Raw genomic sequence first — 23,811 nt, forward strand, 5'->3', positions numbered from 1 at the left:
AGAATTCATCACAGGGAGGGTCCATGAACAGCCTGCAATAATGGACAATACTCATTGTTAGCAATGCTCTCTCCCCTCCTGTCATTAGAGATGATTCCCCTCCCCCCTCCCGCACCAGGAGTGGATTTAAGGTTGCTAACCCACTCCAGGGTGGTGTGAGCTCTAGTCCTCTTCAAGTAGTGGTCATAACTTTAGGGGAAGTGAAAATGTCGCAGGTAGCCAAAATAAAGGGGCTGTTGGCTGTACATTGAATCTCACACTTTTTCTATGATGATTCATATTTACTGAGCTCAGTTGTCTGAAATAAAACAACAAAACAAATGGCATATGAGCATATCTGTATCCCATTGTTTTTTACATCTGTAAAAGGAGGCTGAAGACCTGAGCCCCTACTTTGCGCAGGTCTTTCACAGGTGGCCGGGGCTGCTGATCCTGCTGACTGGACAGTGAAGTTTGAGCTCTAGACTACACTTGCTGAAAAGATGCTCTATCAAGGAGCTATGCCTCAATTCCACCTCCCCCCATTTTAATGCTGGGTAGTTTTGAGATAAAGTCTTTTCTGTCCAAACATGTGTCTGGGCAGTGATCTACCTATTATATCCTTTGCATCATAGCTGGGACCAGAAACACACCTGATGATGCTGTTCCACGGCTTCTGTAAAGATAGAGTCTCATCACAAACCCCCACCCCTCTACCAGGCTGTCTTGGAAACATCATCCTCTGGATTTCAGCCTGAAGGGTAGCTAAGGTGTGATCTGATCAGACCCACAGGCTAATTCTGCGCATATATATCCATACATACACACACACACACACACACACACACACACACACACACACACACACACACATATATATATATATATATATATATATATATATATCCCTAACTGTGAGCACCAGGGGGCTGACAAAGGTTTGCTGAGATCTAAACCACAATGTGGGCTAAAAGGTGAGAGCAAATGAGACAGGGAGAGAGATTAGCTGCTAGTGAGTTCATGGACACGACTGTTTCATAGATAGGTTCCAACATCCCACAAAGCACAAGAACCAAGGTACCGTTTGCTGAAATACAACCATCAGTGTCATCTGTTGATTATGCATGAAACACTTTTTAAAATGACTTTTTATGACCAGCTGTGTTTTTAAAAATATAATTCCCTGTGCCTGAGTGTTCTCAACTTGCAGGAAATTGAATTGCCAATACAAAAACAACAGTAATCTCTACAACACTAGAAGAAAGAACTGTGTGTATGTGTGTGTGTGCATTTGTTTCTGTCTTCTTGTAACATTATTTTTATTTGCTTGGTTTTAAATGTTTTTGAGTCTCTTAACTATTGCTATGTGCTTGTAATAATAACATTCTGTTGTACTGCTCCTTGGCATGTATAAAAGACACAAGGTACATTGCATGCACTCCCAGCCTGTGGACACTTGCCTTCATAAAGGAAGTACTTTTCAAAAGCCCAAGCAAGAAAACAGGTAAACAAGTCCATACATTAAGGTATTTTCAGAGTTTTAAACCCAAACCAGCTGATCAAAACCAATACTTACTTTTAATTGTTTTGAAGTATCGGGGATTTAACCCAATGCCTCTGACTAGCGAGACAATTCCTCTTAACACTTAAGCCATACTCCCAACCCATCTGTTTGTATTTTGTTCTTGATATAGGCTCTCATTGTTTTTGCCAGGATTGGCCTTGTACTGAAGAGGTTCCTGCTACCTCCTGAGCTAGGAGTATTATAGCTGCACCCCATTACCTCCAAGGCTTGCTTTCATATATATATATATCTCACATATACACATACACCACACACACACACACACACACACACATATGCTTTGCAACAGGTCTACTGCCTCATGTTATAAGAATCTCCTTCCTCCATAGCTAAGAGACACAAGCTCAAGGCCTCCCTCCCTTACAGTGTGGAAATGCTCTCACATAAGAGCTCAGGTTATATATCTCGGGCCACAGATCTTTGCTAGTTTCAACCAAAATAGTGTTCTTTTAAGCAGAGACTAATGAACAATTAAACAGTGGGAAATGATTGAAGAGGCATAATTCTAAGAGAGAACAAAATCGAATTCAAAAGCTCCTGGGTTTTGTTGTTAAACATATATCCCAGTTTCCAGCGTATAAAAAACCTCATCTTTTTGTCTTATTTTCTTTTTTTTGCCAGTCTTGGGGCTTAGACTGAGGGTCTGACCACTGTCTTTGGCTTCCTTTTGCTCAATGCTATAGCACTCTACCACTTGAGCCACAGAACTACTTCCGGCTTTTTCTGTTTAAGTGGTGCTGAGGAATCGAACCCAGGGCTTCATGCATGCAAAGCAAGCACTCTACTGCTAAGTCATATTCCCAGCCCCCCCCAACTCATCTTTTAAGGCCCTAGTTCAAATACCATATTATACACAAAACCCTGATTTTAGTTATATTGGGAATAAATGCTACCCTTCCCTAATTTTCCTTAGCCTTTAATTTGTGGTATAGGAAAGTCAATGGATCTCCTAGGTTCCAGTTGATTGTAAATCTTCAGCTTTTCTTTTCTCCATACATCTACATTACTAGCTGTGTACCCTTTTTTTTAATTTATTAGACTATTCAGATAAACATGTATATACAATGTCAGTTTAAGAAAGGCTATGTCTCAACTGTTTTATATGGAATAAACTCTTTGCTTATTAAGGAAAAGATGATGGAGGTCTAAACAATTTTGAGAAAGTCCACTTATTTCCTAGAAGATGAGTATTATTAATGCTGTGTTATGGGGAAAGAAATGGGGAGAGTCCATTAATGAAGGTGATGTAGTTAGTGGGAAACAGGTAGAATGTTTTAGCTCTCCTCACTATAAGATACTAGAAACCAGAAGAGGAAGCAGAATGCAGTGCAGAAATACAAGGTAATTACAGATTACATTTGATTATTTTAGAGATTTCTTTCTCAACTAATACAATCTGATCATGTTACTATTTGTCCAAATTTTTGAGGAATGTATGATTGAATATCTATTGTAATGTATTTTAATAATATCAACAAACCTAAAGAAGAAAATGAAAAATCACCTACTATCCTTTAGTACTCAGACAGTTACTATTAATATTAAGTAAAAATAATCCATGCAGATATTTTTTTATTGCCACGGAGTCTGGAGATCTGAGCTATTATTTTTCTTAACATTTTGAAGCAATCAATGCTTCAATGACATTTTCCATGATAGACAGCACAAATCATTGCCAATTTCCACACTGCCTTCTGATAGATTTTGGAAAGAAAAAGTTTAAAGTGTCCCTGTGAAAATTTTCCCCCAGTTGTAGGTCCTGAAGGCCAATTGATCATTATAAAGCTCCCAAGCCCTTCTAAAACAAAGTTTAGCAATTTCGAATTTCTTTCTGTATCCCAAGCTAGAAGCAATAATAATGCCATTTCTATTTAAGTCTCTGGGATAGAGTATGAAATTGGAATTTATGGAGTCTGCCCTAAAATTAAGAGCAAGTCCTTTGGACTCAGAAAGATGAACTCTTTTACTCTCAGGTAAGTTCTATATTATGTAAAATGGAATCAATAATGCCTAACTCAGGAATTTATAGGGATAAAATTAAAATGAGAAATGTTTATAAAAGAATTTCATGTGATCACCATTCATACTATATTAGCACAATAGTGTTATTGTCAATAACCTTTGCTTATCGCTTATCTGGCCTTGAGAGCCAGGGTGTAAACTATGTTCCATTCCGTATGGCTGGTGAACCCTGATCGCACAGCTCACACTTGAAAGTCAAGGTCAGTAGGTGTCTCGGCTACCATTATTCCACTCTTTACATTTGATCACAATTCCCCATTTCATCAGACCATTTGTTTACCTATCCAGATAAACATATTTTATTAGTATTGTACTTTTAGACAATATTTATTGACATACTGATTGTACACCGTCTATATGTCTCCATGCCTGAAATGCCCTCATTAATAGGACTAGATTTATTTGCCTTCTGCATGTAACTTCTCTCCTGCTTAAGTTACATTAATTAAATATAACTTAAAAACGACCATCTCAGATTTTCTAGTTCTTCTTTTCTCTTACTTTCTAAAACAATGCTAACAGATTGGAAGGCCTGATTTCTCTTACGACACTTCTTTTTCAAAGCATCTTACAATTTGTGTTTGCCTATATTATCCCAGAACATGCATATAAAAACCCAATGTGGAGGTTGTTATTCATTCTGATGTATTCTGATTTTTTTAATTGATTTCTTTTTACTCCAGTCAGAATTTTACTAACGGGATATTTAAGTAATGTTCAGATGTGCTAGGGATGAGTGGCAGATTTCTGTTCCAAATCCTTCTCTTTTGAAGCTCAGGTCAGTAATTGTTCCATTCAAACCCCACCTTTAAAGGACCTAAAGCATAGGATGAACTTGTCTCCATGCCTAGAGGCTTTTGGAACTGACATATGGAGGTACTAATGCCTGCACTTCCTCGTAGCTTGTAACAAAAGGGGAAGAGATCCTCTCATTATTTTCATGACTTTTATAGCATCCTGAAACTAGTTCATGATGTCAAAGGAAGGCCCTAGCTTGAAGTAGGTAGATCTAGTTGTCCCGGACAGGATTGTTGATATCATTGTGATATTGCTGTACCCTTCTACCTCCTCATCTAGGTCATTAATTGTTTGAAGCGGGACCATATGCACACAGACCATGAGTATATGTGTTTGAACATTATTATTCATTAGGAAAGTAGGGAAGGAAGGCAATAAACACAGTAGATTTTTTGGTTTGTGGCTCTCCATCTTTACTTTTCAGGGAAATACATGCTAAAGCCCACCATAAAAAGACACTAGCTTGGGAAGTGGGTGATGTCTTTATCATTTCTTGTATGGAGCATTATATTTGGAAGGATGACACACAGTTCATCATTCCAAGAAATAGGCTTGCCACTTCATAAACTCTAGGAAAGAATGTTTGCTTTTCTACACATTTAAATTATTCAACCATTTTATGCATTAAAACCCAATTATAACTTTGAATGTCAGAGAAATTCAAAAGCCATTCCTATAGGATCAGGATCAAAGAACTACATTTTACTATTTGGTAGTTTCCCCTCTTTCTAGTAATTAGAAAAAAATTAAACCACAGTAAATCATGTGAAAAGATATTGATATTGCTCCCAATTAGAGAATGTGACGGAAAGAATACCATTTTACAGTTTCATTGGACTTGCCTCCATTATTACTTGTGTTCTTGTCAGAAAAGGGATAAATATAGAACAATTTGAAGTTCCTAAGTCTATAAAGTTCCAGTTATATCTGTTTTGTAAAGTATGTGTACAAGCAGACTTGTGTAATCTTATAATATAGAGTAATCCATCAGTAGCAAAAGATGTGAACGTTGCTTTAATACTCTCTGTTCTATATTAAGAAGGAATATTTGATTGGTAGAAGTCTCAAGTTTCCTTGAGAAACTTCTTTTTGAAGCTAATACCTTGAAAAAGCTTGGATTCTAGCCTGAACTTTAGTGGAACTAAAACTTTAGATATGAAGATATATAGATCAGTTATATTTGAAAATCTAAAAGTTGCAAAGAGCTAGAATTGACATGATGGGGTCATCTTAGAATGGAAAAGTAGAAATAAGGTTATATAGGTTTCTTAACAAGAATGAGTTTTACTTGTTGCTCACACCTCTCATCCTAACTACTCAAGAAGGTGAGATGTAGCAGATGATGATTTGCAGCCAGCTTGGTTAGAAAAATTCATGAGACTCCATCTCCAATTAACCAGCAAAATGCAGGACTGGAGGTATGGCATAAATGGTAGAGCACCAGTAATGAATAAGAAAGCCCAATGAGAGCACTGATACTGAATTTAAGTCCAAATGCTAAGATAATATTTTTAAAGAATAAGTTTTTTTGTATATATATATATATATGTGTGTGTGTGTGTGTGTGTGTGTGAGAGAGAGAGAAAGAGAGAGAGAGAGAGATTTTCTACTAATTAAACAAAGCCATAACCTAGTCTTAACTAACTTAAGATTTTGGAATTCCAAAGGAAGAATAAGGAATGAATCCCTCCATCATCTCTACACGACTACAAACTAACATATAAATCATCCGGGAAACATGAATTTAAGAACTTTCTTGAAGAACCAACATAAAGAATCAACTGCCTCTACTTGGGAATGGTTTCTTTAACTTTTTATACACTACTACTATGGGACTTTGTGTTTTCTAGTACTGGTGCTTAAACTCAGGCCCTTGCAATCTTGCTTGGCTTTTTCATTCAAGGATGACACTCCACCATTTGAGCCATATTTCTATTTCTGGCTTTTTGCTGATTAATTGAGGATCACCGTCTCACAAACTTTTCTACTCAGGCTAGTTTTGTACCTATATCCTCTGATCTCAGCTTCCTGAGTAGCTAGGATTGTAAGCATGAACTACCAAGTGCCTGGCAGTGGCATTCTTTATAAATACAAATCAATCGGTTGTCTATTGTCAACATACTAAATAGAAGAGTAATTGGTTATTTGAATTGAGAAGGCTCTTGGCATCTAGGCATCTCATAGATGAGAACTAGCCTAGAAAGTGCTTGCAGCTTGTACTTATTCATTCAGATAGCAAGCATACCAGGACTGAATTGCAGGTAAACTTACTGTTCATCTAAGTTTCTTTCTTTCTTTTTTAAAAGTTTTGGTTCTTATCACAGGAATTCTCTCTAAAATTCTTAAGCGTTCATAAGTAAATCAAAAATCTAGAAGGCCCAGAAACAAGTCAGTCACACTCTCTCCCTGCTCTGATTGAGTAAACCCCATCTTCAACAAACATGAAGGAAAATACATTTTCAGGCAGCTGTATTTTTCTTTTATACCCCATTTCCAATCAGGACAGTGGATTCTTGATTCGGTCTAAATTTGATCTGCCTAGAGTTGTCTGGCTTCTTTGCCATTCTGAAGAATTGTATTAGGGATCTAAAGGATTTGAGACTTGCCAAGCAACATCCTACTGGTCCATAGTTCTTCTTGTTGGATATTTAAAGTTCAAGAGCTTTATTTGCTTTAGTTAAGTGTTCTGAAGTGTTTCAACAGCCACTAGCCCATTTGTATAAACAAAGGAAAGAACACACTGAAACCCGGAAGATGTCAAAGGCAAAGTAGAAATCCTGGATGACTTAACCATAGCCCTCTGCACACCTGCCAAATTCACTTTACTAAACAACAGGTGTGTTCCAATGTGTGTTTTTTTGTGTGTGGGGGCGGGGGGGTGGCGGGGCAGTCATGGGCCTTGGACTCAGGGCCTGAGCACTGTCCCTGGCTGCTTTTTGCTCAAGGAAAGCACTCTACCACTTGAGCCACAGTACCACTTCTGGCCATTTTCTATATATGTGGTGCTGGGGAATTGAACCCAGGGCTTCATGTATACAAGGCAAGCACTCTTGCCACTAGGCCATATTCCCAGCCCTGCCAATGGTTTTGACTATTTTTACAGGGGACCAATTAGGAAAAAGTATTTCCTACACTAAGTTCATACTTCTGATTTTTGCTTTCTTGGTTTATAAACCTTTAACCAAGAATTGCAAGGATAACTGAGGCACCCCTGGTTATTTTAGAGATGAATTTTTTGGCTGTTATTTATCTCTTTCGTGATTTTTTAAATTTGGAATTGTCAGTAACTATTTTCCTCTGACAGTAATTTTATGTCATTTGTTATTATCAATTCAGATAATTTTGAAGAGTATCAGTATTTATTTCTTAAAGAAAATCCAGTTCAGAATGATGACTTTAAAAAAAAGTCACTGGGGACAATGACATTTTGGGGGGAGTAATGTAGCCATTTATCCATATAGAGTCTATGCATTGTACATTTCCATACATAGGCTAAAATCATGGTCAAATCATTCTGTGTTCAAAATATATAAGAAAAATGTAACTATATAGATAGAGTTGAATAAGCCTGCAGTGAAATTCTGAGGTTTATCATGACAGAGTTACTAAATACTTGAAAGATAATTGAGTTTTGTGACAAAGATCTAGCACTCAGCTTCTTAGCAGATAGAACACGTTCTAACAACTTTAAAAATGGAGAGAAAAGCCAGGTACCAGTAGCTCATGCTTGAAATAATAGCTACTCAGGAAGCTGAGATCTGAATGTCATGGTTTGAAATCAGTCTGGGCAGAAGAGTCCAGGAGACCCTTATCTTCCGTTCAGGAGCAAAAATATGAAATTAGAGCTGTGACTCAAGTGGCAGAGCACTAGAATTGAGACAAAAAAGCAAAGCAAAACAAAACCACAAACCCCTTCAGGACAGTACCCTGGTCCTGAGTTCAAGTTCCAGTAGGAGCACACATGGACACACACACAGACACACACACAGAGGGAGACAGACTAGAACTGGTGGTGCACAGCTATAATCTCAATGTGGTCTTAAGCCACATAGAAAAAAATCAAGAGACCCTATCTGAGAAAAAAAGCACAAGGTTATGATTCAAACTAATGAAAAGGAAAAAGACTAGGAAGGATCTCAAATGACAAAGTACTTGCCTACGAGTGTCAGACCCTGAGTTTAATCCCCAGTACTACCTAAACAAAGCAAAACAAAGCAAGGAAAAGGTAGAACATGAGCGAGTAGATCTTGAAAGAAGAAATCTGAGTTGTTGGGAGGGCTACTTCATTTCTGTCACAAGAAGAGGGGCTAGTTGGCCAGGTAAGAGGTCAGTGACTTCTTTTTGCAATAGTGTATGATGTTATACAAACTCTGGGGTATCTTTTTTAGGTCAGATATTTGCATCAATCAGCATACCCATAGCTGAGTCTATAAAAGCAAGTCAGGCTCTGAAAGCTTCATAGCATTGTTGGTGCTTAAGAAATATTTTCACATTATCCTTGCATAAACATTCTGATATCAGCCCACAAGGGCCAGAAAGCAAAGTTCATGGACTCATTCAGAAAGAACAGGTAGACAAGGGCATAAGTACTTCCATGAGAAAGGGAAGACAAACTTTCATGAATAGAGTTGATGTTAGGTATTATAGTCAAAAAAATCACTCAATTTTACCACTTTTCTCTTCCCCATCAGAGCTGACACCTTGAGCTGTTGTCAACAGCTATAGTTATGGGGGTAATTTATTAACCCTAACAAGTCTAAGTGGATAACTGCAAAGCAGTGTATTGTTTCTCAGAGGCTTAGCCAAATGCTAGATGTACTCAGCAAAGAATCTCACAGTACAGAACCACCTGTCCTGGGTTGACACATCTTGGCTTACACAAGAACTTGAGAACACTTCTGAATTCTTGAATGAGTGCCTAGAGTCAAAAGGCATACTAACTAGCTTGAGAATCTGAGCTGGAGTGGGGAAAAAAAAAAGATGATATCATACTGTAGATAAGACCACTGTGTCATAATGAGAACACAGATGGTTTTCTCAGAAAGAAGGCACGATTGGCCTCTGTATTGGGTGGTCCTCTTCTCCTCTTGCCATTCATCCTGCCATGGTTTGAAGTTTTCCTTCCTTTAGTTTCTTTATGTCTTTAAAGGGAAATGAAGGCATGACCTTAAAACATTCAAGAAGGAATTGGACTTTAGTTGGGTAGTTTTCAGCTCATCTTGACCCTAGAATGCATTGTCGGGGTGGGAAGGGCCTGGGGACTCATGATGGCCATGGAAATGACACAGAGGGATTAGCAAAGGACTTTGTAGTATTCTGGAGTTTAAGAACTTTTTATAGCTTTCTTTTTCATTTAAAATCTTACTGGAGGGCTGGGGATATAGCCTAGTGGCAAGAGTGCCTGCCTCGGATACACGAGGCCCTAGGTTCGATTCCCCAGCACCACATACACAGAAAACGGCCAGAAGCGGCACTGTGGCTCAAGTGGCAGAGTGCTAGCCTTGAGCGGGAAGAAGCCAGGGACAGTGCTCAGGCCCTGAGTCCAAGGCCCAGGACTGGCCAAAAAAAAAAAAAAAAAATCTTACTGGAGTGTGTGTATGCTGTACTCACTACAGGTGGATGTAGAGGTTTTTTTCTCCATAAAGAGACTTTTGTTGTTAGTGAAGAACTCTGCTGTACCTTGTTGCCCCTATTTTTTGGTTCATGTCTTTACATCATTTGGAAGAAGTGGGAGTTTTCATTTCTAGAATTGTCTTTCTGTTGCTGATATATATTTTCATTGTTTTACAGAGCTGTCTATCCTCTTTTCTGTGAGTCTCAATGGTAGCGGTAGTAGGGTGTGCTGATTCCCCTTCGATTTATTTTCAAAGGGCTGTTGTATCCCTCTGCTTAGTGTTATTTATTGGTTAGAACTCATTCTATCTTGCAGTGGTACAATTGGCTAATTTGAGTAGCGGCCTGGAAGGCAGTGTATTTAACATATCAGACACAGCCAACTAGACTCAATCAACTCAGTAAAATTTTTAAAAACTTTTCCTGACTAGGTGCAGATCTGTAATGAGTGAAGGAATGAAGACCTGGCTTCATGCTGAAGGGACATACTTTTAAGGCAGAGGAAGGATAGGATATGAGCATAAGATATTTTCCATCGTAAATGCTTTGGTGTGAATGGAGAAGAGAACGGCTCTTAGGAAAGGACTAGGTAGGAGACTTTAAAGAATTTAGAAGCACTGAAAATAGTTTTTGGTTTGTTGATGTCCCTCTTTGTGAAGAGACACTAAGTGTTCATTAAAGAATAATGCCCCTACACACCTATAGCTCATATCTAGCCACTAAGGAGGCCATGATCTGATAATTGTGATTTGAAGCCAGTCCAGGAAGGAAATTTTGTGAAAGAATTATTGCCAATCAACTAGCAAAAAGCTGGGTGTGGAGAAGTGACTCAAATGGTAGAGCACCAGACAGTCTTTAGTGAAAAAGCCAGGCGAGAGCATGAAGCCCTCAATTCAAGGCCCAGTACTGACTGCAGGAAAAAAAAGGAAAATGCGAAGAAACTAACTGAAAGAATACAATTCAAAACCATAACAGCCCCTGGAAAAGAGCTTGCAGCTAACAGTGACTAGCACATGAGCTGGGGGTCAGGAGAGAAGGGATCTGGCAGGGACCTTGTTTGCTGACACCTGGGATCCAGAGGTTCTTTCCTTCTCCAGAGGTGTCCACACGTACCCACATGTATCCTTTGCAATGTTGTCTTCCGTGTGACCATATTGGATGCACAGTGTTGCATCTCCCTGTGGGGAAGTTGAATGGGGCAATAATGACATGCCAGCTTTTAGCTTTCTTCTAGCTGCAGTCTTATCTTACAGTATGGACTTGCTAATTGATAATTAAACAATTAAAATATCACTTCATTTCTTCCATAAATGAGGGCACCTTTTTCCCCAAAAGCAATTTTGAGGGGTTTTAGTGGAATGAATTTATATACATATATATACACATATACACACATATATGTATATATATATATGTATTAAACAACTTGTGTTGTTTTAAAATGCTATTGTTTCATTTGAGGTGTGAGGAAATGTGTTAACCTTGTCATCATTGGTGCAGTAGTGCAGAAAATGATAACTGTATATACATTTTTTAAATAAAAATAGAGATGAGCAGGAAGGAGAGAGACAACTTATTTAAATCTTGAATACAGTCAGACCTCATATGCATTGTTAAAAAAAAAAGCCCTAAAGAATTGCATATGGATTAGAGGGATGAATATTCTATTATTTCAGTCTGTTCTGCTGATCTTCTTATTGTGACTTTGTGCTTCAGAAATCTGCTAGGAATTTGGCTTTGCCGTAGTAGGCAGTAATTTTAAATGTGTATCAAGCACTTGATAGTGTATGATTTGCGTGCTGTTGCATTCCTATTCCCTAAATTTTCTACCAATTTATTACTTTTTTCATACTGTTTTAATATTTCAGGATGATGAATATATACAGCATCATTAAAGGTAAATAAAAAATGCATGAAATTAAAAAATGGAATATTAGATGTTTCTTTGCTGTAATCCCTAGCCCAATAGGAATGAAATGTCTCTGTTCTGTCAAGTAATCCCTAAACATGATTAGGAAGCTGGGAGTGTTCACATAGCCCACATAATATTTGTATCCTCTAAGCCTGTTTATGTAAGGTTTGAGTAAAAGTTGTTATTAGAAGACCTATAAACCCATTTTACAATTTCTAAAGATATGCTTGCCTCTTAATCTTTTCTACCTTTTGTTATGTTTTGCTGGAGTTGATAGCAGTGTGTTCTTAATTCATTTTCCTGAATGCTATTATCATCTTTTTCATACTTCGATATATACTGGTGATTCTAGTGAAATACATTTTTAACACCAAGAATTGAGTTCAGTGGTTCACTTGCATCTGGAAGCTATTTTTCCCCAATATTTGTAGAAAGGAAGAGTTCATTTTCTAACCTCTTTCACAACTTCCAGGTGTTATTTGATAGATGCCTAGGAGACCATTTTTGTCCCCCAATTATTGCTTCTTCTAAGGAAGTTGGTCGGTATCAACACACAGAGTCCCTGTTTGGTTTGCATGATAATAATTTATACTTTTGAATGCTTTGCTACATGGTTGTTTAATTCTGCTTATGATATTATTTTTTGAAACAAAGAATACAGGTAATTTGTGGGGTATCTGAGTATAACAAGGATAAAGTCATCCCAGAATTGTAAGAGTAAAGCTTGATTCAGAATTTCTTTATGAAGACATTTTTATTTGTTTGTTTTTTGTTTCCTTTTGTTTTGTTTTTATTAGCAAATCTGTGGTGCTGAAAAGGAAAGTTTTCTTTATAAGGAGAAGTTTATTAAAATATCTTAAAAGTCGTATGGATGACATCTTTTTTTTTTTTTTTTGGCCAGTCCTGGGGCTTGGACTCAGGGCCTGAGCACTGTCCCTGGCTTCTTTTTGCTCAAGGCCAGCACTCTGCCACTTGAGCCACAGCGCCACTTCTGGCCATTTTCTATATATGTGGTGCTGGGGAATTGAACCCAGGGCCTCATGTATATGAGGCAAGCACTCTTGCCACTAGGCCATATCCCCAGCTGGATGACATCTTTTTCCCCCCTTCTTCCCTTCAGTTATATCCTAACAGACACTAAGGTTCTCTGAATCCACTTTAGTTCTTGTAAATTTGTGAGTATTGATCTAGCAATTACATGGAAACCCTTTAGAATTTCAGGAAAGTTATCTGTGATCCATTAGAACATCATCCCACAGGAAGTATTCAAGCATCTTCGAAAGTGTGGTTGTTTTACTGTAGCATTTTTGTTTATGACTTATTTATTTTTGGACTGAGCACATAAAGTTTTATTTTATTTCAGTGCTTAACCAAGTCTATGGAATGTGAAGATCAATAGCTCTTTTCTTTACTTGACATTTAAAAATTGTATATTTATCATGTGTAACATATTGTTTGGGAATACATATGCATTGTGGAACATTTACATTGTTCAAATCAATGTGTGTTTCCCTATCCTTAGTTGTCTTTTTTTTCACACTCTTATTAAGTGTACAATTATGAAACATGTTATCAGATGATTATTGTTGCTAATGAACATCCACGAAGGTGTTATATTTTTAAATCATGTTTTCTATTGCACTCCAAATATATGTAGTGGTGAGACTTTTCAAACCTTCTGATCCCGTTTTGGGCATTTGCTTTGATGAACTCATCTTAATCTTCGGAGTGAAAGAAGCATCTGTGTAACTCAAGTTCAGGTTTGCCTTTTCTGCAGATACCAGGTTTGAGCAGAGGAATCCCTGTGTTGCTGTTTTATACTTTGCAAGCATGCTGTTTGGTGTCAGTGCTGTCAGCAATCCATGAAAGTTTCCCTCTGACAGTTCATTTCTTTCTGTTGGCTCTTCAACATGCAAAAAAGAAAAGAAAAACAAAATCGACACCAAATAGCATATGGCCAATAGACCCCCAGATGAACTTTACCCCTAGGAAGGCATCTCAGAGCAGGGAGGGAAAAGTTTTAAATAGATTCTTACACTTCTGCTACAAATATGAACCCATGAGCATGTGCTGTCGTAATGGTCGTGTGACAAAGCTGCTTCATTGTGTTCAGGGTAGCAGAAACCTGAGCCTCCCTCCACCAGCTGCACTGAACTCAACACAAATGTCTTAGGTTCCGTTGACAGATAAAGCAACTGCAGCATGTAGGGGCTGCCAGGTGTGGCAAAGCCAGGGAGACCTCAGTCTGGGTGGTCTTCTTTGCAAAGCAGGTGGCCCATTGCCCCAAGAGGAGAGGGAAAATCTGGGCCATGTCTGGAAATTTTCTACATTTGGTATAGAATAAATTCCATTCTGCAAAGCACTCTAGAGAATACAAAAGCTCACAGAGTAGAAAACAATGCGGCTCATGGGTAGAGTTCAGTAGTTAGGTTCTGGTTGTGTGAGCTCAAGCCACTCATATCTCTGTACTTCAACGGAAAATTAGGTGTTATAATGTTATCTACTTCAAAAGATTAAACATGATAATTCTATTCAAGTTCTTAACTCAATACCTGGCACATATGTGGCATGCGCAATGCTTTTCTGTTGTTATAAATGGAGAAACTGAGGCTGTAGTTTATGAATTCACCTGAAACCATTTGGCCAAGCATAGAATCCATGTTTACTGAGTTCCATGCTATTATACTAATCACTAAATGATACTCCTTCACTGTACGAAGCCTTGAACATCCCTGTTCTTAATTAAATCCCAGGGAGGATTTCAGAAAATAATGGTAAGAAATAACCTCACAGAGATTAACTGAATCTGCTCTATCTCATCCTTAAAGCCAATCCTATATGAAATTAATAACAATCTTTTTAAAAACAGTGTTTTTCTAATCTAAAATTATTAGATTTCCTTTAGAAAAAAACACTAAGTTTTATGTTATTGATGTGAAATTGGCAAGCCAAAAAACCCCATAATTTGGGGGGGTGTTCTGTGGACTCTTGTATATTTCTGAAACTACCTGCAGACATTTAAAATGGGCTCTGACCCTTGAACAGAATAAGTTAGCAAAATGTTTACAGTTCAGAGTTGTAAAGATACATTGCTCTCTTTTGCACTAAACCATAGAGAAACTCCTAGGATAAGCAAAAAAACACATTTTCAGAGTGAAACCCTGAAGAAGGTAGCAGAAATATTACATGGAGAAGGTAAAAATCATTTATAAGGCTAAACTAAAAAGCAGAGACAAAGGATATTTATGCCTCTTCCATGAAGAATGAGTTGGGTCTGCATTCACAAATTTCTTTTCAAGTTAATAGATGGAGTTGACTAAATAATTGATTATTCTTTTTTGTTTTTGAGAAGAAGAAAAAAGTTGAATTCTGGGGTTTCTTAAGTGACTTGGACACACAATTCCCCAAACACACAAAAATCATTTGCAAATGAAAGCATCTTATAATTTCAAGCTCTCTCTGGGTTGTGAGTTTTGTTTTATGGATGAAATTCCCTTCTATTTGTAAAATAAACACTGAGTAAGCACAGGTCTGCTGTTGGAGCCCACAGCTCAGACACGCTGCTAATTTGGTTTGATTACTAGACATGGACCAGTGGTTGGAAGAGTGATGGGGAGGGGGGACGGGGAGGGTGGGCTCACTTCTCAATAAATGACATCAGTATTGTCCTAAATAGCAGAGGAGCTTCCTTCCCCTCTCTTCCTTCTTTCTTTCCATCTTCCTTCCTTCCTTCCTTATTTCCTTCCTTCTTTCTTTCCTTTCTTCCTTCCTTCTTTCCTTCCTTCCTTCCTTCCGTCCTTCTTTCCTTCCTTCCTTTCTCTTTCTTTCTGTTTTTCTCTCTCTTTCTCTTCCCCCCCCTTTCTTTCTTCCTTTCATCACCAAGGAGCAAAGCCTTTTGGGCACATTAGCACTATCTTCAGCAGGAATGCAAAATGGGAGCTAATTGGATTGAGGAGCTCCTGGGATATTTGAGTTGCTGTGGGCAGAAAAGCAGGCATTGGAAAATAAATGACAAATTAGTATGCTTAATCTCTTTATTTTGAATCAGATGCCACAACAGAGGTTCATAATGCATTAATAAACACCATCTAATGCAAGTGAACTATTCCTCACATTCACAAGCACGGAGGCGAAGAACAGTTTGATGTGGAAGTCAGCTTTTCTGGAATTATGCTACTGGAGTACTTAGGAATCGTGCTCTAAACTTAAGGAAAACTGAAAAGCTTGGAACGAGTATAGTGTATAATAACTGCTGGACATTTTGATCACTATCTGCTGTCCAGTGTTACCTGATACCTAGAAAACTATGGAGAGGGGAACACTTTTCTATTTTGTATTTGCTCCATTTTATAGACAAGTCTCTAAAGCTAAGAGGAATGGAATGATTGACCAACTGTTATGCAATGCTAGCTGGGCAAGAACTTAAACCTTAACGTTCAGTTTTTTAAGATTTGTGTTTAGTCAGATAGAGTGGTACCTGACTATAATCTCAACACTCTAGAGCCTGAGACAGGAGGATTAGGAGTTTGAGACCAGCCTGGGGCAACGTGCTGAAACTCTGTTCCACAACTAAATGATTGTATATGAAATTTGTGTTCTTGCAATCTCATCATCCCACCTATGTCAGGTCACATTTTATATTATTGATAACTCAATGTAGTATGAATTTCCATCTCTTCTGAGTTGAACCCTATTCCTTACCCCATTATAAGTAGCTTCTATAATATTACAAGTATAATCTATTCCAAAATATTGCTAAGGGCTGATAATGCAGAGTCTTCCATTAATACTCATTATGACACAAGGCATCTCATGACCTTGTACATGTGGAAACTCTGAGATAGACAGAGGATTTTATGTCCAGAACCATCATTGTCCAGGCTTGGCAAGGTTACCACTCTAAGTGCCCTCATTTCTAGCTGATCCAATCACGGGTTTAACAAGCAATGATATCTTTCTGTTCTAGCATCTCCAGGACATGAGCCAGCCACCAGTGCTCACGAGATTTGTCAGTGACTGGACGTCTTTACAGGAAACTCTTCCAACTTAGCTCTGGTTACTCTGCTAGCTTATACTATGCCAAAGTTAGCTGCTCAGCTTTGCAGTGTTGTTTTGCAACTATTAACATGATGTTCTGCAATCATTCTAATACTTGTCATGAGGCCGGTATTTTTGTTCATGGAGACTTGTTCTCATTATTTGTTTGCCTGGGCTGGTTTTAGACCTTAATTCTCAGACCTCAGTCTCCTGACTGTTGATTACAGGTGAGAGCCACCAGTGCCCAACATAAATTGACACATTGAATTGAAACCCATTTGTACAACACTTTAAAAAAAAAAATTCCAAGAGCAAACATGCCTACCATCATACCATAGCATAAATTAACTCTGCATCCCTGTGGTCAAGAACAGTTGTTCTTATTTATATCCAAACTAATACCTGAACAAATAGCCTTGCAGAAATCAGAAGTCAGTAAATCTTTTAAAATTAAGAATGCATGAAAACTATCCATTCAGTGGTTTGCAGGCATAACTCTACCTCCTTTCCTCCCTCCATGTTCCCAGATACTGAGAATTGAACCAAGAGCCTTATACATGCCAACTAAATGCTGTACCATTGAACCGCATCGCTAGCCCTCTACAACCTTATTTTTTAAATTTGATTATTAAAAGTGATTAAATATACCTAACTAGTAGTGTTGGATAAAAGCAAAGGAAAGAAGGATCATATTCTTCCTACATTTAAAGAAATAGGGTAGAAACAGACCAAGTTAAAAGAAACATGGATTTTTCTTTCTTTGAATAATAACTCCAGTATTTATTTGGCTCTTTAACTTGATTGTTTCTTTCAGTGTCTTCAGAATGGAATGGGGAAACTTCCGGAGTAATTATGCCTCTTACCTTTCTAAGTACAGCTGGTGGCTTTTTTTCTCTAAATAACTTGTGATCATGCAGTGGATAAACAGTATTACCTCTGTTTTAATGACCCTCTGTTTGGGCTTTAGCCAGCAGTGTGCTGGAGTCAGGTCCTTGGACACTGTTTTTGTCTACCTTCCTCAGTACTACCACAAAAACTATTTACGTTTTGCCTGAATAGCTTAAACACCATTTTAGAAGACTTTAGATTGCTTTTGAACATATTTGAATGCATCTTTAGCCATCACTGGGCTTAAAATGGAAACCCTTTTTTCAGCTTATCTGTATTAAACACCTGTAAAAATCAATGGTACTGTATTTTTTTTCTTATAATGCTCTGTTCCTTTAACTAATGCCAGAAATAATGTACAATTTATTCTAGCGTGTTCTTTTCCCTTTGCTGATGTTCTCTGCTAGTAAGTGGCAGAGTGTGTAAGAACTCACTTCTGCTGACTTAATAGTAAAATTGCCCAGTTGATGCTGAAATTCAACCAACTGGAGCCTAATCCTCAAGAACAAATTTGCTGTCTTTCCTTCGGATTTTCAAGCATCTTCCTCATAAAGAATATGCAGAAAGTTCATTTTATTTTCTGAAAGTGCACATATCATGAAAATTACCAATTGGAGATGTTCAAGTTAACTAATGATTTCTTTTAAGCCTTGTTATTTTTTTCCCCTCAAAATCAGAAGTCATTACATTTGTATAGAAAATATTGAGTGATTCATATGTGCTTTGTGTCAAACTAAGATTCGTGTGCTATTGCCCATTACAAATATGGAAGATTGACCATTTTTATCAGTTAGAGTAAAAATTATGATGATAATGTCTGCTCATCATCATAAGAGATGATAATGACTAACTGAAATATTTATATTATCTCATTTTATTTGATAGGTTCCATCTTTTCCCATACCAAATACTGCTGCAAAAGGAACCATTACCTCTTACTTTAAAAAAGAAATAACCTTTGAGGAATTCAAGCTCTTTAGATCTGTACTATTCAGTCCAATAAACTAGCTTATTTCTCTCATAACAAAAGCTAATGATCTAGTATATTTTAATCAGGGCTAAAGTGACATTTCAGCTCTCCTAAACAATTTCTATTTGTCCATATGTTGCTTTTTGGAATTGTGGCCTCCTTTTTTTTTAAATCTCTCTCTCACTCTCTCTCTGTACATATATATATATATATATATGCAGATACACATATATTCTCATATATATATATACAAATATAAATAATGCACTCACAGTCTTCTGTATGCATGCATTTCACACATGTGGATTCAGCTGTGAATAAAAAGTATTGAAAATGCAATTGCATGTGTGCTGAGCATGTGCAGATCTTTCCCCTATCATTATTCCCTAAAAAAGATCCACATTATAACAATTATGGACATAGCATTACACTGTAATAAGTATAATAAATAATCTAGAGATCATTTCAGAGCACATATAAGGAGTGTGTCTAAGTTGTATGCAAATGCAAGGTCATTTTATATAAGAACTGTTTGAATTTGTATATGCATAGGCAATCTTGGAACCAATCCCCCCAAAATACCAAAGTGCAACTATATGTGCATATCTTCTTGATGAAACGCCATACCAGTTTTTGTTTATTAATTAGCCTCATTGAACTGATTCACTTCAGTGGCAAGCACATGGTTTGCACACACAAGAAATTAAATTTACTTGCCCACTAATACATAAGAAGGTAGGTTTTATATTATCATATAACCCTCCCCACACACACACACACACACACACACACACACACACACACACACACACACACACAATCTGTCCTTGATTGCTGGCCAATATCTTTTCGTAGCCTGCATTTTGTTGGAGCTTTCCAGGCTGTGACTGCGAAACTATTCCCCTCCACTCATGAACTGTCTTTTTCTTCCCTGCGGGACCCTTTCCAGGTATTGATACTTCTTTAAGATTTCACATTGAGGATCACTGACATATGGCAGTGTGGCAGTGCGTGCAGATCCGGGCATCCACTGTGTGCTCTGAGCACACCTGTTGCAGGTTGTAACCTGCAACAGAAACACGGTGGCAAGAATCTGTGAGGGTCAGGTCCTTCTGCTGTTTGCACAAAGACATCAGTGCCAACCTTGAAGTATCTGGTGCAAGTTTGGGGAGGGTTCTGAATGTAAGCAGTTGGGTGACCTGGCTCTGCTGCTGCCCTGTTTTCAAGGTCACTATGCTTAAAAGATCCTGAAAGTCCCCAGGAACAGTTACCAGGCATGTGGTGAAGTCATAATGCTTTCATGTGAACTGAACTGAACTTTTCCTCCCCCTCTCCATCTCTCTCTTCTTCATTCCCTGACCATCTCACTGAAGTCAGAGAAAAGAAGAGATTTGCGACGTGTCCAGTTTATTCTGACATACAGAAATGTTTAGCTCCATGAAAGGTGGTGAAGGCAAGCTGAGAATCTGGTATTTCAACAGTGTGTTTGTGGGGACTGCCCTTCCCTTGCGCCTCCACTGTGCCATGCTGGACCCTTCCAGAGAGTTCTCTTCTACAGCCGAGTGACATGGCCCTACATGGCCCACCATTGCACAGGCTTTGTGCTGGGTACTTAGTTACATTCACTAACAGACAGTTTTTGTTGAGCACCCTTTTCTTTTTCAGGAATTGTTCAGATTTGAGTAAAGCCAAATGAAAATACTTCTGAGGGATTTTTAGCTTTGAAGAACTATCTTATGTTTAAAACACACTGATTGCTTAAATATTATCTTACATTTCAAGAAAACATTTTGGATTCAGCAATTTAAAAAAAAAAATAGGTAGCTGGGTGCCAGTGGCTCACAGCTGTAATCCTAGCTACTCAGAAGGGAGAGATCTGAGGATGGCAGTTCAAAGCCAGCCTGGGCAGAAAAGTCCGCAAGACTCTTATCTCCAATTATCCACCAGAAAACCAGAAGTAGTGCTGTGGCTCAAGTGGTAGAGTGCTAGCCCTGAGCTGAAGAGCTCAGGAACAGCTCCCAGTCCCTGAGTTCAAGCCCCATGATAGCCAAAAAATAAAAATAAAAATTTAAAAAGTAGTGATTTCTCAGAGTTCCTTTTTTTTTTTTTTTTTTTTTTTGCCAGTCCTGGGCCTTGGACTCAGGGCCTGAGCACTGTCCCTGGCTTCTTTTTGCTCAAGGCTAGCACTCTGCCACTTGAGCACCACTTATGGCCATTTTCTATATATGTGGTGCTGGGGAATCGAACTCTGGGCTTCATGTATACGAGGCAAGCACTCTTGCCACTAGGCCATATTCCCAGCCCCTCTCAGAGTTCCTTAAACCTGTCATCTGCAAGGCTTCAAATGATAGAAATCAAATACATCATTTGACTTTATGGACTAAAGCTAGTTATTGTTCCCAATTCATTGATTTATTTTTCTGATTTTAATGATGATAATTGCAAGGATTTTGAAAAAATTATATTTTTCTTATTTAATTTATTTATAAATTTATTTTTTGTACAAAGGGTTACCATTCAACATGTCAGTTTATAAGCATCATGATAAATGTCACTCCTTTTATCGTTTTCCCCTTTCTTCCCAATCCAACCCCCCTTTTACTGTTTTCTAGTTTTACAGGATATGCATTGACTATTATGACTATATAACGCATCTCTACCATCACTCAGGAGTTTTTATATTCTCTGATTTTACTGTAAGAATTCAGTCCGACACTTGTTTATGATTTAAAAACGAACACCAGACTTGAGTAGTTGAAAGAAGTCAAATTTTAGGGTCAAATTCAGTTGCAGGGCTTTGGTCTAATTAACCATCCTTTTTAAGTCTCAGCTTGTTCATGTTAGAAAAAAGAAAGACACAGTTGGGAAATAGTACCTGCCTTGCAATATTGTGATGAGACCTTAATAATCTATAAATTTGGCCTAGTGCCTACGTATGTGAGCATGGCAGTCAGTGGTGCTAAACTGTCCCTTTGCTCCCTTTTCCTTTTCTCACTTCTTTCACTCCCATTCGAAAAGGAAAAGTATTAAGAAAATCCTTTGGTAGAGATATAGGACATGAAAACTGATCTTTTGGGTGATGATTTTATTAACTAAAGAAAGGTTAGTTTGGGACTTGACCCAGGAGAAAAGAAATTTACAAGGAAACTTGTGCACTTGGCTGCTACCAAACCCGAAGTGGCCTTCTCTAGATCTCTAACTTTAGATTTACAAGTGATTTTTTAAAAATCAGATCTCATTCAAGTCTCTGATCAGACAGGATATTATTTTCCATTCAAATGAGTATGTGTGGACTTTGTCTTATCCTGCTGAGGAAGCAAAGCTCTGGGCTGTGGTTCCCTTCTACTACCTGTGAGCAGTGATTCATACAGCCATAGAACAGTAATAGCATCCAAACATCAAGAATTCTACATTTTCCTACCAGCACATACCCAGAACCTTTGTGAACTTACCTGGATGTTTTTCTACATTCTACTAAAGAAACAACTTCTCTCAAAGATCTCATTTCAACCTATCAGGGCTGGTATATCAAGTTCACAATGGGGATAAAGGTGGGTAAGTACATTTCTAAGATATTATTCAACTTTTGGGTCTTAATGATCTTTAGATTCCAAATTGAGAAAATGCCAGTATTCAGCGTCTTTATGTCCAATCACAAACTTAATGAATTTTTGTTGGAAATTTAGAAACAGCAGCAGAAATTTTGATGAATAATTAGCAATCACTGTGACTTAATAACCAGAGTTCTGAAGTTACCATCCTTACCTTGCTTTTATCTTCTACTTTTTCTGTTGAAAATTATAATCATAATTCATGATGAATTTTTATACTGCCAAAAGAAACACACTACATAGAGGAGTGAAAAGTGAGCTGGAAACTTGTCTTCTGCCTAGCACAGAGAAAAGCTGCCCCTTCTCAAACACGGTACTACAAATTTTCTTACTCCATGTCAAGAAAATAAAAAATTCCTACTTCAATAAAAAGAAGCATTGCATCCCAACCATTTAACACTCTTTATCCAGGCACCAGTAGATCATACCTATAATCTTAGTTACTCAGGAGCCTGAGCTCTGAGGGTCACAATTTGAAGCCAGCCCAGGGAAAAAAGAGTCCATGAGACTTAATTCCAATTAAGTAGCAAAAAGCCAGAAATCAAGATCTAAAGTTATTTAGCTCCAGCCTTGATCAAAACAGCTAAGAGAGCCAGGTACTGGTGCTGGTGGCTTACACCTGTAATCCTAGGTACTCCTGAGGCTGAGATCTGAGGATTGTGGTTCAAAGCCAGTTGGGGCTAGAACAACTATGAGAATCTTATCTCCAAATTACCACCAGAAATCTGGAAGTAGTACTGTGGCTAAAAGTGGTAGAATACTAGCCTTCCGAGAAAAAGCTCAAAGATAACATCCACTCCCTGCGTTCAAGCCCCAATGTTGGCACAAAAATGGAAGTACTGTGTGTGTGTGTGTGTGTGTGTGTGTGTGTGTGTGTGTGTATTGGTTGGTTAATCTTGAACTCAGGGGTTAGGTACTGTCTCTGAGATGTTTTGCTCAAGGCTAGCACTCTACAACTTAAGCCACAGCACCACTTTTGGCTTTTTGGTAATTGGAATTAAGAATCTCATGGACTTTCCTACCTGGGTTAGCTTTGAACCTAGATCCTCAGGTTGCAGCTTTCTGAGTAGCTAGGATTACAGGTATGAGCCCCTGGTGTCAGGCAGGGACGTGCTTTTTAATAATACATTTTAAGTGCTTTTACTGATAACATAAACTGAAAAACAATGTGGAAAAATGTAACCAATGTAGGCTAGAAAGTTCAAGTTCCATACTCAACTTGGTATTCTTCAAATTGTATTATGATTATGATTATGATTATGATTTTGATTTCTGAGGATCACTCTAACTGAACTTCAAGACCAGAGCCAAATCTACCCCACCCCTCCCCCACCAAAAAAAAAGAAAAAGAAAAATGTCTGATCATCTTCTAAACAGCACTATATATCTCATAGAA

The 23,811-nt window shown here is 37.9% G+C and overlaps 1 protein-coding gene and 1 long non-coding RNA gene across 9 annotated transcripts in view; one reads left to right on the forward strand and one right to left on the reverse strand.

Moving 5' to 3' along the window:
• Positions 1 to 23,811, forward strand: part of Esrrg (estrogen related receptor gamma) — a 589,495-nt gene that overhangs the window by 270,308 nt on the left and 295,376 nt on the right. The gene's annotated exons all lie outside the window — the stretch shown is intronic.
• On the reverse strand, positions 1,665 to 23,295 carry LOC125359124. Its single transcript, XR_007212497.1, has 3 exons — positions 23,256 to 23,295; positions 18,739 to 18,744; positions 1,665 to 1,774 (listed from the first exon to the last, which is right to left on the reverse strand). It is a non-coding gene; the product is annotated as an uncharacterized LOC125359124 (long non-coding RNA).

This window comes from Perognathus longimembris, chromosome 11 (assembly GCF_023159225.1).
Source record: "Perognathus longimembris pacificus isolate PPM17 chromosome 11, ASM2315922v1, whole genome shotgun sequence".
NCBI lineage: Eukaryota > Metazoa > Chordata > Mammalia > Rodentia > Heteromyidae > Perognathus > Perognathus longimembris.